The sequence below is a fragment of the Trachurus japonicus genome, chromosome 13 (genome assembly GCF_045865225.1).
Source record: "Trachurus japonicus isolate A0001 chromosome 13, Traja_1.0".
In the NCBI taxonomy this organism is placed as follows: domain Eukaryota; kingdom Metazoa; phylum Chordata; class Actinopteri; order Carangiformes; family Carangidae; genus Trachurus; species Trachurus japonicus.
This window is the reverse complement of record NC_140919.1, coordinates 25,788,388-25,804,229: the sequence shown is the minus strand read 5'-3', so window position 1 is coordinate 25,804,229 and position 15,842 is coordinate 25,788,388.

The following is a 15,842-nucleotide window of genomic DNA, read 5'->3' as shown; positions in this document are numbered from 1 at the left end:
GGAAGAAAGCAGCATGTGTTGCCATTCTTCCTTATGCGGAGACTTGCATCACAGAGTAAGCAAGTCTTTAGCTTTGCTGCCAGTGTGTGACGTGTTGAAATGTATCAGGGGAAACATGATGCTGCTACTTCCTGTGTCTCGTAAACCACACAGCTCAGACTCAAGAGCAATGCTGTGATTTAAAAGTGCTGGGCTGCAACCTGTTAGCTAGAATCATTTTCCATCCTTATTTCACTGACTTGAACACATCCTCCTCTTTCCTGTCTCTTCACTGTGTCCAGCCAGCCCCTCTTCCTGCTTCTCCCCCCTACTCTCAGCAAACATAAATCCCTATCTTAAATAGATTCCGAGAAACGACCTGCACCTCTGCCAGCTAAAGAGCAATCTGGACACTAATCAAGCCCAGTAATGGCCAGGTAAAGCCGAACAGAAAGAATGCACTGCGTAGTCACAGAGTTTACAGTAACAGGTGGGGGACTTCGTGCTTTGAGTGAGATGAGCAGATGAAAGTAAAAGCCTGAAGCTACGAGTCAAAGGGTTCAAAACTAAGAGACTGCAGAAAATATTACCAGAACCATCCTGGCCCGTGGATCAAGGTATTATGGTCCATGAAAGTCCCACTCAGTCATAAAGAGGTTATAACAAAAAACAAAGAAAACAAGAGTTTCCACCATTTTGCTGATTTAAGTAAACTGAGAGCAAGTATAATGATTTTTATTGTTTTACTATCTATTTAATGCATATAAGATATTGCATTTAGTAAGTCTAAACAGGGTTAGCATTGTTTGTTTGTGTGTGTGTGTGTGTGTGTTTTTTGTGCAAGTCATGCTAGCTCTTAGCTATACTGGTTTAGTGTGTTAGTATTCTAAAAATCATTAGCAAACGCAGGTAAGCTACTTAAACGGTGCCAGATAAAAAGTCAGAAAATTGCTCAAGTCCATCCTCTGGGGAAACTGAAGGACTGCACTAAACTTCACAAAACTCCATCCAGCTGTTTAGAGGATTCAGTCCTGACCAAAATGGTGGGCTGACCATCTTGATTACCATCTTGTGGAGCCATGCTGCTGGTGTGCCTTAAAATCAGCATCTCCACATCCTAGAGACTGTGCAGCAAACATGTAGCTTTTCTTAGCAACTAAGTTATAATGAGCCATAATTCTGCTCAGGTGAATAATGATTTCAAGGTACTGTAACACACTCCATTAAAGTGGATGTGAGTGTTCTGTGAATTAGCTATTGTCCAGATAGTCACACGTTCAACTTTGCACATTTGAACAGGAATTATTTTCCCCTTGTTGCTTCACATACTGACTCGGTCAAACATTGCTTTGTAATGCTGATTTCCAGCGACCTCACTGTTGACCTGTTTTGATGTCAAAACCCTCACATAGTCTACATCTATTCCTCTGTCACTGGTTTCACTTCAGAATGCTGACTCCCCCTCAGTTTCTCATTTTGCCACCCCTGGTGTCAATCTTCCCCACCCCTCCTCTCTCTCTCTGTGTGTGTGTGTCTCTCTCTCTTTTTTTTTTTTTTTTTTTTTTTACAGCCCCTCTTTTTCCAAAATTCCCTCCACTATACACCTTGGGACTTCTTGTGTCTGGTCTGCTCAGGCTGTCAGTTAGACATCAGTCACAGGGGAGTTAGGGGAGCACCTCTGTCACTTTAAGAAATGCCTCTGGTGAAAAGAAACTGATTAGTAGTGCTGGCAGCCAACCACGTTGAGTGCAGTGTGGAGACTGAAGCCAATGAGAAGCCCTGCTGGGTGGAGGTTACAAAAGCAGTCTGAACCCAATGACTCAGCAAAGTTGAGTGCGTGTGAGATGACACTTTGCAGCGATTTAAAGGGCCAGTGTGCCAGCTTGCAGCTTTCTGAAGGAAGCTGAAAAATGCACTTTCAAAATCAGGCCAAGTGTTCACTCCCTCCCTCTTGTGCAGATCACGAAGGTATGTGGCCCAGGTTGTTCTGCAGGGCGGGTGGTACAGGCCGGGCAGAGTCCATTACTGAGCTACACCCATGATTTTCCACTCAGGAGACACTGACCAAGTATTAGTTACAAGAATACATGTAGGCTACACATGATGAACATCTATAGTGTTTAACTTAAATAAGTAAATAAATGTCATCAAATCCAATTTTGTCCTTACCTTTCTTACAAATAGTATCATTTCTGGTAAGCAGTGAGTAGCTGACTGAGAGGTCATAGCATTTTAGAGTCAGGGTCATAAAATGTCCCACGTCTCAGTATCCTCCTACACTGAGTTTTTTCTTATTTAGGTAGTATTGAATGAGGCTTCAGCTTCAGGGGCTACCTTCAGCTCACTTGCAGTACTATGAATGGACTCTATGTCATGAAAGTTGTTAATTTAGTTTTGACCTGGTTTGTATTTTAAGTCACTCTCTGGAGAATATCACTTTAAAGATGGATGTCATTTCTCACAATAAGAATCTATTCCATCCTCTGTAAAAATCAGTTTCCTCTAATATGTCCAGCTGATTCATGCTGACACTGGTACACAGATTTGTAGTTGATAATGAGTTGGCCCTTTCCGCTCCATTATAGATTGAATGACCCACATTCTGATCTGGCCCTGCACTGTTCCCCTTTCCTCTTTATACTGTAACACTGAGCAGTATTGAGAAGAAGTCAGGTCGGAGAGCGGCAGTGGAAACTTCCATCAGGCCACGGGCGAAGTACTCCTGAGTATTGTTCTGGTCAGGCCTGCAACAGTCAGCATAGCACAGCACACCTCTCTGACAAGACAGGTGCTATATATATATATACTCCGGCTAGCAGTTATTCAGCAACTGCAGCCATCTCTAGCATCCCAGCTCCCACTGCAAAGAGAGAAGGGGCCTCTTAAAGACATAGTTCATGACTTCATGTGATTTGTACATGAGTTCTGTACGTCCTGTTCAATTTGTCATGCAAATTCACCAGCAGGTATGAGAGACTTTGCCAGCTGGGGTAAAGGTGAGCTTAACATGCCTGTTGGCTGAAAAGAGGAAAAAAAAAGTCAGTTCAGCTGTGGAGCTTTGTTACACAACCAATAGAACTCTAAAGGAGTGTTGCAATTAATATTTACATATCACTATTTCTTTTCTATTCATGCTACGAGGTGAATGTTTGCACAATAGTGGTGACAGAAATTCTGTTCCCATTAGATTAGACATTGGTCCAAAGTACTGTCCTCGTGCTCTCCTTTTTTGTGCTCATTGTACTCTTCTGCAGTCAGTGAACTGTGACTGCTGCCTTTGGTCTCCGTTGAGTTTGTTTGTTCCAGGAAACCTTCTGACTTGAACCCTGAACCCTTGAAGAAATCGCCTACTTTATTCACAGTGTAAGCCAGGGAAAAGGAATCAGCTGTTTCCTCATTGATTCATGTGATCCACATCCAGCTGTTTCATAAGCCTGTTGTGGCTGTGATGTCAACCACACTCATTCGTGGAACCGTCTAGTCACAGTTATATGGACCTCTGCATGTGTGGCAGATTTTTTTGAGGTGTAAATGGTTACTCTGGTCCCAGTGTCTACTGTTATATCATTCTCCTATTCATTACCCTCCATTCTCCGCAGCAGACATGGAACTCTGATCCCTTTGCAAGTGAGGGCGTGGAGGCAATGTGCAGTCGTGCTCAAATTCCCGGAGAACAGCATTTCCACCAGGTTTATCTTGGTTGCCACATGCAGGGCCAAGGCCTACTTACTGATATGATTAGCCTTGCTGGCGGAAAAGGAACGCATTATCCTCAGACGGTCTGATCCAACCTTCATTCTCCATTCTTTCCAAACAGCCTTATTTGTCTTTTGTTTGAGATGACTAATGATAATAGTGCGAAATGCACCTCCCTCTTACTAAAGAGAGAAAGAGAAGGTTGTTGGTCGTGAGGGATTTTATGACGCTAATCGATGGAGACAGGCCGGCAGAATGATGGCTGCTGAAAGTGATGACATCACTCCGACAGGGAGACTTTGAGAGGAGACATGTTAGTGACAAGTGGTAGCTATTAGAGCTGACAGGCCACTCTCAGGCACTTTCTTTTTCTCTGTATCAAAGTGCCGGCCGGGCTTGCTTTTTCACACTAGCAGGTTAAATTTTAATACCATCTATATCTCTTGTTTGATTTTAACTCAAAATCTCATACTCATTGGATCAGTCTGTGCCAGTCAGTTAGCACTTCCAGCAATACTCTACTTGCATGCTGTGACACCATGTGACAGTGTTGCAGCAGACAGACCAGAGAGCCACCTCAGCCCTGACTGGAACTCCGTTTTCCGACATGCACTCTCACGGATCAATAACCTCTTACATAACATTCTGGTTTGGACTGGAGGCCAGATTCCAGCTGACTGGAACATGTGACAGGGCTTTGACTGTGTTGACCCACATTTTCCCTTCCTCCCGAGTTCCCTCCCTCCCTCCCTCCCTTTCTCCCTCCTGCCATCCGTCTCCTCTTCCCAACGTGCCCCTCCATTAGCCCAAACCCCTCTCTACATCTTCACCCCCGTCAGAAAAGCAGTCATGTAGGCAGTAAGATCCAGACTTGGGCAGGTCAGGCCTTCCTGCGACGTGCCCAGACATGCTCACAAGCAGACAGACCGAAAGACACACATGGGGAATAGCTGGTGCCTGAGCAGTAGGTTTTACTCAGACAAATGGCATGAGCGTAAAGAGGTGGTCATGGAAAACATTTGAATTTGTGTGGTGTTCCTGACAGATACACTGTTATGGTTTGATGTTGAAATGCTTTGTGTGTTTTTCCTCTGAATGCAGCAATGTGAATTTGATAACGTACGAACAGTTATTCATCCCAGTAATGCGCCGGTAATTTAACAATTAGTTTTTTTGGTCTTACTTGGAGTTTGATATCCATTTCCTCGCTGTGCATTCAGTACTTTAGTACTAGCAGCTGGAGGATGCATTAGATAATCACTGGGGTATGAGGGGGTGGGAAGCGTAGGGAGAGAGTTATGCTGCCTTCACGCAACGTCAGGTGCATACGAAGAAATCTTTTTGTTATTCCAAATAATTTATTTAAATAGTAGCTATCATTTGAGTTTAGTTGACATTATTGTAACCGTGTAGATTATTATGTGTTTATTATTTTAATTATTATACATTTTATGTTATTACCCTAAACATTATTTGTATTATATTACGTCATGTCATTGGTTTTATTTTGTGTTTAAATTATGAGGTATTATTAATTTGATTAATTATTTAATTTACCGGTAGTCTATAATATTCTATTATCACTCTCAGTGTTTCCCCTCTAGAGATGTTTTGAAGATAGAGGGAAAGTATGAGTAGTATAATGTTGGTTCCGCTTGCCCTTGTTTTGGGGGGACCGGTTATACAGACACTCCAGAGAGAGTTCTAGCTCTGCCCTCGTGTGCGTTGCCTTGTCGTTGAACCTCACCTGTAAGTGAAGAAAATAAAGTCTTCGTGTCCTGCCGTAACAGTGCCTTTTTATTGAAGAAGTATTTTCACCCTTGTAAACCGCAATACCCACGGTCCTGGCACGCTACCCATCCAGAAACCAGGGTTACATTATTTAAACAGGCTAATGTGGCGTATTCATGTATTTGGAGCTTTCTTAACAAGTGAGCTTGTTTAAAGCCCCTTTAAAGTGAAATTCCGGCGTAAGTGTAAACCATGGTCAAACACACCGTAACACCGAGTTAGACCCCCCCTCGAGAGATCAATTTGCCCGACCGCTACATTCACGAGATCCACCAACTTCAGCAAATACCGCAATATCGCCACACACGGCGCTCTCCGGATCCACTGTCTGACCGCAACCAAAACCACCATTTGCCCAAAATAATGCTCAGAACTGCACCAAATGTCATCAATAGTACACACAGGGTCCCAGCACGTAGTACGAGTTGTCAAACATCTGCTAGCTTTGCCTGTTTTCTTTAGCAAGGAGATGCAACTCAACTCACCTACTTCTCCTCCGGGAGCCGCTCGTTGGTGAGGAAGCCCTGACGAGTCGATCACCAAGTGCACCGGAGTTCCGCAGCTCTTAAAAATGCTCATTTGCGCCTTTATCGTGGCCAGCACTCGATAATAATAGTTATAAAGTGATATGCAAGATATAAAAAAAAAAAACTCTGATTGTATTTCCATGAGGTAATTGTTGATTGAGCTGCGGAACTCCGGTGCACTCGGTGATCGACTCGTCAGGGCTTCCTCACCAACGAGCGGCTCCCGGAGGAGAAGTAGGTGAGTTGAGTTGCATCTCCTTGCTAAAGAAAACAGGCAAAGCTAGCAGATGTTTGACAACTCGTACTACGTGTTGGGACCCTGTGTGTACTATTGATGACATTTGGTGCAGTTCTGAGCATTATTTTGGGCAAATGGTGGCGTTTTGGTTGCGGTCAGACAGTGGATCCGGAGAGCGCCGTGTGTGGCGATATTGCGGTATTTGCTGAAGTTGGTGGATCTCGTGAATGTAGCGGTCGGGCAAATTGATCTCTCGAGGGGGAGTCTAACTCGGTGTTACGGTGTGTTTGACCATGGTTTACACTTACGCCGGAATTTCACTTTAAAGGGGAGTCATGCAGGTCAGGTCACACCTGTTTTGGTCACACCTCCCCCCCCCCATCCATGTGCCTTTTAGTTTTCAACAAAGCCAGCGAGAAAGCAATTGGTGGAGCGAGGTGGGAAACGTAAACAAGAGATTATGGATTGTGGAGTGTGTTTGAGCCTTAGTGCCGTAAAGCAGTCCATGTTTCTAGCGGGATGAGATCTGGGACACCAGGTTGGAGGCGCGGCCTGCAAGGTTGGTTTTCTGCCAAGAGATTCTAGGGGGAAGGCAGAGAGCCTCCATTTTCCCTGTAACAAGTCATTGAACCATCACAGTTAAAAGTCAAAATCCTACATAGTTCCTCTTTAGTGTCAATTTTATATTTGCCAACAATGGTGGGAGCCATTTTGTTAAAGCCACTATAATTGTTGTTGCTAATGGGACATATTATAGCTGTCAGCTAGCTCCAACTCGAAATTAATGAGGCTACGACAGATTTTCTGACCAGAATGACGAGTGTCTTCTAAAATAGTATGGTAACTTAAAGCAGATATCAGCTTCACGGCCGTTTCGGCTAATGCTGTGTTCAAGGCAGGCTTTTGAAACCGTAAGTTACAGCTTCAAGTCACAACTACGACTTGGTAGCGTTCCAGGTAACCCGTAGCTCGTGTTTTTACCGTCCTGTTGTCTGTGAAAGTTCCCTATAACGGCCACTCGTAACTTCCGACCCGTGAACTCGTACCAGATCGAACTGGTATGACTTCACAGGAAGGAAAAACACAAAGTACGAGTTTCTTTGAACGCACCATGAGTTAGCAGCCCCCGCCCTTGTCAGGCATCAATTGGTCCTCGTGCTACGTCACCACATTCACGCGCATCCCTTGGCTGCACACACAGCCCTTCATGCCGTTCTCTCTCCTCATTGGATAACACTTGTATCCCACAAGGAAAATTTTCTCCTCGGGTTACAGCAGAGCAGAGTGACGGAGAGACTCGTGTTTAGGCTGAAATACTTCATGTAAGTGATTGCTGACGGAAAATAGGACTATTTAGGACTTATATTAACAAAAACATTCCACTGATATCTGCTTTAAAAGTTAGTGGGCCTAACGCCAAAGCTGCATTCTGTCCCTACAGTTCAGCTAATGTTAGCTTTCCACGGTCAGTGAATAGGCCTGCTGTAACCATATAAGGCTAGACTGCTAACAATAACTATTGTTTTCTATATCTGCATAAATACAAAGAAATTTCTGTGTCAGATGCCTTTGGAAATGTTTAAAACATAAAAACAGTGACCTGTTGATATAATAACTATGTTTTATAGTGTGATGATACAGATGATCATGTACAACATTTTGTTAGCTTAGAATAAGCCCTTTCATATAGACCCCTTCACAGATTGTAAACGTCCGGGTGGGCGGGACTTAGCTGGAGGCAAAACATCTGAAACACCGTAGCTTGTAAACTCTGGTTAGCATGTTTTAAAGGACTGTTTTTTCAAGAATGGACGAGGAAAAGTCATATTTTAGTGACTATGTTAGTACACCCACCCTCCTAGAGAGTGTTATTTTAAAAAGTTGACTCCAGACCGTCATACCGTAAATTCTCAAATAAAAGCTGAGTCTCGCCCGGCCGGGTCTATCTCTATTTTCTGCTACAGTAGTTCTTGTAAATGTACTAAACCTCTGAAAGCCCACGATCGCCTGTTTGAGCAGTTTCTAAGCTGCTTCAGTACTGCTACAGTTCTCAAAGACCCGACCTGGTCAGATCCGCAGCCAGGTGTTGAAGCCTGGACCCGATGCGGCCCCGGGCTCACGTCACAAGCATTAACTCTAGACTGGACGGCGCCGATCCGAGCTATTAAATGTTTTCAACCTGAACCCGGTACGGTCATGTGGTTCGGTCCGGCCCGTTGAGACCTCGGACTGACACGAGAGCCGGGGGCTATACAGTCTGTGGACAAGAGGTTTAATCGGTGCTTGTAAATTAATGCTGCGCTGGATCCGACTCTTTCCTTCTATTCTTACTCTTTTAAACAGAACCTATTATATATTTTACATGTTTGCTGAGCATAACATTTGTTCAAAATGAATTAAAAACCTGTCCTGTACACAGTAGACGCCTGTCTAAACAGATGCTGGGTCAGTTGTTTTGCCTCCAGTGAACGTCTTGACGTCACAGTGACGTAGGCCGCGAAGGGGTCTATATGAACCTGCCATTAGCGCTGCCATATTTCTACAGTAGCCCAGAGTGGACAACCCAAGCAGCGGCTTTAGAGAAAGGCTTTTGAACCCTTTCTACATTACCCAAAGGCCACCGTGTGTTCACTTACACACTTGTAAAGGGAGGGGTGAGGGGAAGGGTTTGCAGGGTTTTTTTTTTGTTTTTTTTGATGTGACAAAGTCATGTAACTTTTCCAGCAATAATGAAAATGTTTAGACTAATGTGATACTTTGTTTGGCTGCGGTTTGTCCAGTTTTCTGACATTGTTTTGTGAAACTGTTGGCGGTGACTAACTAGTATTTCCACACACAACATATCCTTGTTGTGCCTTCAGCAGAGACGTTAGATCATACTGTATCCGTATGTTTGGGCAACACACGCACAATAGTTGCAGCATGCTGCGCACAATGAATTGTCAGCGATGTTCCTTAAGCGAACAATCAGACAGTATTACAGTATGAGACTGAACTCAAGTGAGGTGAACCCTATCCTGGTTTCCTGCCACATTAACCTGTCTGACTTCGCATTACAGTAAGCTGATTATGTCCCCACAGGTGTCCTATTTAAGTGTTTGTTTCACTAAAACTTCCTCTGCAGAAGTGCCGCTGAATCTTGTGAATATCTCTGCCAATCAGTTTTACCCTCAGCAGCTGAGTGATTGTAAAATGTCTGTCCTGCAGCCTCGGTCAGTCTGAGCACAGAGCGCCAGTCGAGGCTCTTCGCTGCTCAATCTCTACATATCCCAATGGAAGAATTTACTGGAAGATTTTCCATAACGTGACATACAAAGACAAACTCTAACGCTAATTCTCTTCTTGATAGCCGACTGTCTATTTATTTTGTCTCACAGGCGTCTGCTTGTTTTCACCATGTGGGTAATTAGAAGATTGTGAATTACACTGGGCCTGCAGTTCGTTCTTTAGGAAGTAGCAGTGACTCATCAGAAGCTTGCTTCCTGCTTCTATAAATAGCCAATTATTCACTAGCTTGAGCACGAGGTACCAATAAGTCTAGAACTATCTCTTTTATCACTCTTTTCTCTATCAGTCAATGCCTTGTTTCTCTCCCACGAAAGAGAAAAGAGTTTCTTTAAGTCTGATAATGGAATTAAATGTGATGTCTTGAACATCTAAGTTTTGATGTAGAGTTTGTTTGTTTGTGAAGGTTTTGTTCTGCAGCATGAATCAAGGAAGTTCGTCAACTAATCATCTATTGGTTGTTTTTCTAATTTCTAGATGACATACATAGATAAAACGTCACTGTTTTAATTTTTGTGGGCATCAATGAATATATAAGATCTCAAAAGTTATTAAATTGAACATGTAAGTCTCAGAGACAGATGTCTTGATTCCCAAGTACAGTACATACAGTATAAGCCAAAATGTGCATGAATGTGGATTAAGAACAGTGACATCTTGAGGCTGTGTTACTTTCTTACATTCTGATGGCTGTAGTGTGGAAGGAAAAGTGGAAGGAGAGGAAGAACGTAAGGAATGACAGACCGGGGCAGAAGAGAAGGGCAGTATGCCACCAGCACCACCAGGTTGAGTGGGTGGTAGTGGAGGGTGTGTGGGTGTCCAGCCAGACAGCCAAATGGGCTGAGACACACCAGCGAAGGAAGTGAGAAAGACGGCTGGTATTTTTCCAGGGAGGTTTGCTCTCGCACAAAACGCTGCTACCACACGCACTCTTCTCATCTCTCCTGAGTCCTGTCTCTCTCCACGTCCAACCTCTTGGTCCCACTTACTTATATTTCCACCCAACCTCTCATTTTCCTCACTGTCTTTCTCGTCCGTGCGTCCCCTCCACTCCCTTTTCCTCTCATCTCACTCCCTTCCCTAGCTGCTTCCTTCTTTCTACTTTTTCCTCCATGTCTCACCTCTTCACTTTTTCCACTTTCATTTCTCTTGTCTTATGTCCCCCCTTCCCTTTCTCCCTCAGTCCTTCCCCACTCCCTTGCTCCATCTCTCCTCTTCCCCACCTCCCCTTCAGTCCCCATCTGCGACCCTCGTCAGAGCCGTCTAGCTCAGACAGCCACCAAGGGCAAGGAAACATCCTTTGGCGATGCCTTGCTATGGCAACAACAGTAGACTGAGAAAACATCGAAGGAAGAAACCTTTGTTTTTGTGCATACGAGCGTCTTGAGACAGATTCAGTTTCTGTGTGCCAGCACATACGTGTGTTTGTGTGTGACTGTATGTGGAAAAGAATGCATCCTGGAGTCCATTTTGAAAGCAGCTGCTCACGGGCTGTTTGCTTATATAAGCCTGTACTGTAAAACACAGCAGAACAAGAACAAACTGGCTGCCCGGGACAAAGGCCCTGCCCTCACGGCTGCTCTGTTGGACATGTGTGTTTTTCTGTCTGTCTGCATTTAGGAGACACAAAAGACAAAAATTAGAGAGACCAGAGTCCACTGTAGATTGAGGCGCTGTGTGGTCGTACTGTACAGGACTGCTGTGCTGCAGAGGGAGAAAGATGAGCCCCGCTGCACCCTGGTATCCCACCTGCTGCTCTCTGGCCCTCATCTGCTGCAGCTCTGTCATACAGCGCGCACATCCCCTTACACAAGACTCCTTGAGTTGCGGAAGGAGACAGAAAGAAAGATAGCATTATAGAAAGAGAGTGTGAACACGAATTATGGAAAGTCTCCAATCTGAGCCATTTAAATTATGGCTGAAGCTGCTACCTGGAGAACTTGTTTCTTGCTATTTTGTTTTTTGACTCTGCTGCATTTTGTTTTGTTCTATTATGATCCATGTTTCCTAATTACACAGTGAATTTCTTTTGCAAGTAGATGGGACTGATTTTAAAATGGGCTCACAGGTACACGGTAATAAGTATAAATGCACTGCACTGCAGTGACTGCACATGACATTCATTTCAGAGATAAAATATGTCTTGAGTTTTATTTTCTTGAATTCTTAACCCAGCTTGTAGGTGATTCGTGTCCTATATGCTCTTATCTAGAGAGATGCTTTGGTTTTAGTTTCCAGGGTTATTTGGACTGTGCGCAAAGACAGTTGGGCAGACCAGGCTAACTGTCATGTTGCATTAGATCTTCCAGTGTTAGCTGACTCCAATTTAGCCTGAAGGAGAGGTGGTTACCTACCAGCAACCTCAAACCGTACAGAGAAAAGGACATGCATACACATGCAACATGTGCAGACCGGGATACACACACACACACACACACACACACACACACACACTCAGAGAACAGTACATGGCAACAAACATGGGTTTGTCCTCCTCCTTCTCACCCTCATTTCCCTCTCATGACTCTGTTGTCCCCACGGTCTATTTCAGGCCCCACAAGAATGAGACACTCACACATTAGCTGGTGAATACGCTGTGCTCCTCGCCAGCAGAGAGAGGCCACACCCGCTGTAACCCATGTAATGTGACAGTTGAGGAATTTGCTGCAGGTTAGCCACAAATACTTGCAGCCTTAGTTGGAGATACTTGTACGTCACCAGTGCAGTGAATCACAGGAAAAGGAGAAAAACAGTTTTCTGCATGTTGGCTCTCTTTTTCTTTCTTTCTTTCATTTGTTTGTTTGTTTTTTACTTTTGTGGGTGTTTGAATAAATATTTTGCATTTTTTAAATACCTTCACATGTAAGTGGAGGTAAAAATGTGAATTTTCTTAAACTCATAGTATTTGCATAATTGTTCTGTGTTATTCTCCCACAAAAATATCAAGATAAAATGTATCAGCAGTAGACATTTTTTGTGGATATAATATAGAGCAGAAGTAATTGTTTTGAAGGGCTAAGGCATTGCAAACAACTTTGAATACAGCTATTGGAATTTAGCAAAAAGTATACAGTATTTCACAAGCAAAAATCATCCTTTTAATATTAATAAATAATGTGGAAAATCAAGGTACAGTACGACACTGTATTTTAAATGTCTATTCCGCTTTGGAAATTCACGTGACAGTTTGTGATGATCATAAAGCACAAATATGTCAGGTTCAGAAGGTTGCAACATGTCAGCTTCATTTTGGTTTAGTAATGTGAGTGTTTCAGTGTGACACACTGAAAGGGAAAACAGATAAGATTACATTTTCCAATACATTCACCATGAGGTGGTCTTTCAATTAATTTTTTGTGTTATCCTAACATTGTTGGGGAGCACGTATCCTCGTACATTCTGATGACCTTGGAATTAACCTGTTGATCAGCTCAGATTTACACTAACATTTAATCTACTAAATCAACTAAAGCTGAAAGCTTACCAAGCTGCCCTTGTGGAGGCCCAGCACACAGAACAGAAAATGCACTCATCATAAGACTACACTGAATTTATTACTATTGAAATCATCAGGATAATTCTATTAACTCTGTCTGAGTAGTCTGAGTGCATAGGTTACCCTTGCAATTATTGTCATGGATCACTTGTAGTGTTTCAAAAATATTTTCTCCTCTTATTTCCTGAACAGATACTTGTATTATGTTGCTGTTTATTGGATATTAATTCTCCCACATATGCCCACTCCTGGGAACTCAGTGTTGGATTTTTGTTCTTATTAATGGAGCTCATGTTTGATTCTTGGCTGTGCATTTTCACATTCTGCAGAATGTCAGTCCTGCATGCACTGACACGCCACATGTGGCTCATTGTCAGCGATGAGGCCATCAATTACCTATTGATCTGTGGGCTGAAAGCAGACACAAAATGAATAATCTCCATCAAATAGTTTTTTTTTTTCCAGATAGCATTAGATGTGGTTTATTTCTTTGATCAATAACTGCATGGGCATCATTAAATATAAGATGTAATTTCAGGGTTATTTAATTAGACTGTATTGCTTATAAGTGACAGCATTAAATAGAGATTAATCAGGATGTAATGCCACTAACAAATGGGCCTCGATCCAAGGTAAGCACACTCACACAGAAGCTCAACCGCAAGGTACACTAATATGCAAATTAGCTCCAAGGTACGACATTCACAAGAACTGACATTTAACTAATGCCAACACATGATAAATACATGCTGTGGCTCATATTCTGATCCTCATACAACAGCACACCGAATCTGAAAGTGAAAAAGATTAAATACATTACAAAGACATGGAAATGAAACAGAAATTCCACAAAAGACTCACCAAAATAATTAAAAGATTTAATAGGAATTCAGTACAGAGGGCTATTGGGAGCCATTCCCCATAATAATCTGCTTTTCTGTTTGCATTCCCATACACTGCTGTTCAACCTGTTGAGTGTTTTGCTGTGGAAAATTTGCTCCATACGTTCTCTCTATAGTGGAAGGAATTAGGAATTAGTCAAGTGTCAGAGTTAGGCAAGTAAAGCAGAGTATATTTTTCTTTTCTATCACTTTCATTGTGTGTCTTTAATCAGGGTGAACAGCTAAAACTAATTTCTTCTCTGCGTAGTCATGTGACGCACAGTAACCTTTGTCACACATTTCATGAGTGCTGAATTTATATGAAAGATGACTCATTGTTTTCTCAAGAGAAACAGCTGACGATCAGTGTTGAATATGCAACAAATTACAGGCCAGGCCAGAAAGGTTTAACTTCTTCCTTTACATCTGCACTGTCTTTATGGACATGTGTGTGTGCCGAGTCCAATTTGTATGACTAGGCAGATATCTATTTAAACTGCCAGCTAAATTTATTCCCCATGTGCTGAGCTCTAATTTTAAACGAGGTGCTAAATATACAGACAGTTTCCAAGCCAAAAGCAGAGATAGCTGCGTCATTGTGTCTGTCAGAGCGTTAGAGTCAACCCCTGGAGAAGCCGGAGCATGGAACATTCCAGGCAGAAACCTTGTTGATGCTGCCATCTGCTGCCCGCTGCCGCAGAGGAGGATGAGGAGGTCTCCATGGCGACGTCGGATGGCATGGTTGGATAATTTGGATGGGCAAGTAGGTTGAGTGATCTTGATAAAGGAATCGCTGTGAAACCAGGTCACAGGGAAGCAGACAGACCTATTTAAAGGCTTATGGATGTAAAGCTGTGTGGAAAAATGACGTGAATCAGAACTGATATAATTGCTATTAGGGCTGCGTTTCCTTCCTGTAAAACCTCCACTTCATAATGTTGCAAGAAAAATGATTTTCTGACTCTTTTTTTTTTTTTCAAATAAAATTTTTAATTAACATTTGATGTCATAAAACTGCCAAAGTAAAAAAAAAAAAGTTAATTAATAAAAAATACCTGTAAAAAGACACTGTATTCCCAGCAAATGTCTAACCTGCCATAGTGTTACAATACTGTACGTACTGTAATTAAAAAAAAATAGGACATATTTACACACATTTAAAAGCACACTGATAATTAAGTTGTAACAGATAAATGTGATTATTTATCTCATGTGAACACCTGTAGTGGAGGCCAATGTGTGTAAACAGATAATTAATGGAAGAGGTTATATTTTGTTGTAAATGAACTAATGCTCAAAATGACCTTGTACCTGTTTATGTTTATGCTATAGTGGGGCTTAAAATGTATGAACTGAAGGCTCAATCACACACACACACACACTTATGTAGTTGATGCTTGATAGATCCACACCTCTACCCCAAACATCCACAAGATGGTGCCCATGATCTCAGTTGTTTTCTGTCAAGTATCTCCACTTGTATTGTTTTTTTTTTGGCTATTAATTCACCTTTAAATTCTCTTTTCAAGAAGTGGAAATTATGATAGAAGCAATAGATCCGAAGTCCTTCCAAAATAAATGCCTGTCCAAATACCACATATGGATTGCAACAAGAAATTTTATATTGTTTTAACTAGAAATCATGCACGCTCTCACTCATATAAAGCTTACCTTTTTCCAACACAGCTGGCTGGACCATTGCAGTCCTGCAGGGTCAGCGTTCTCAGGCTGTGTAACTTCATCATGGGATGTGCTCACTTCACAACGATCGCAATGTACTGGTGCATGGTAAATACTCGGCATTAGAAAATAACACAGGACATGAACAGGGAACAGGAGAGAGACAATGACAAAAAGACAGTGAGGGTTTCAAAGTTATTATAGAAATGCAGCACTGGTGTTTTTTTGTGTGTTTTGTGTTGAGCTAAAATGCCAAGAGCCAACATGTG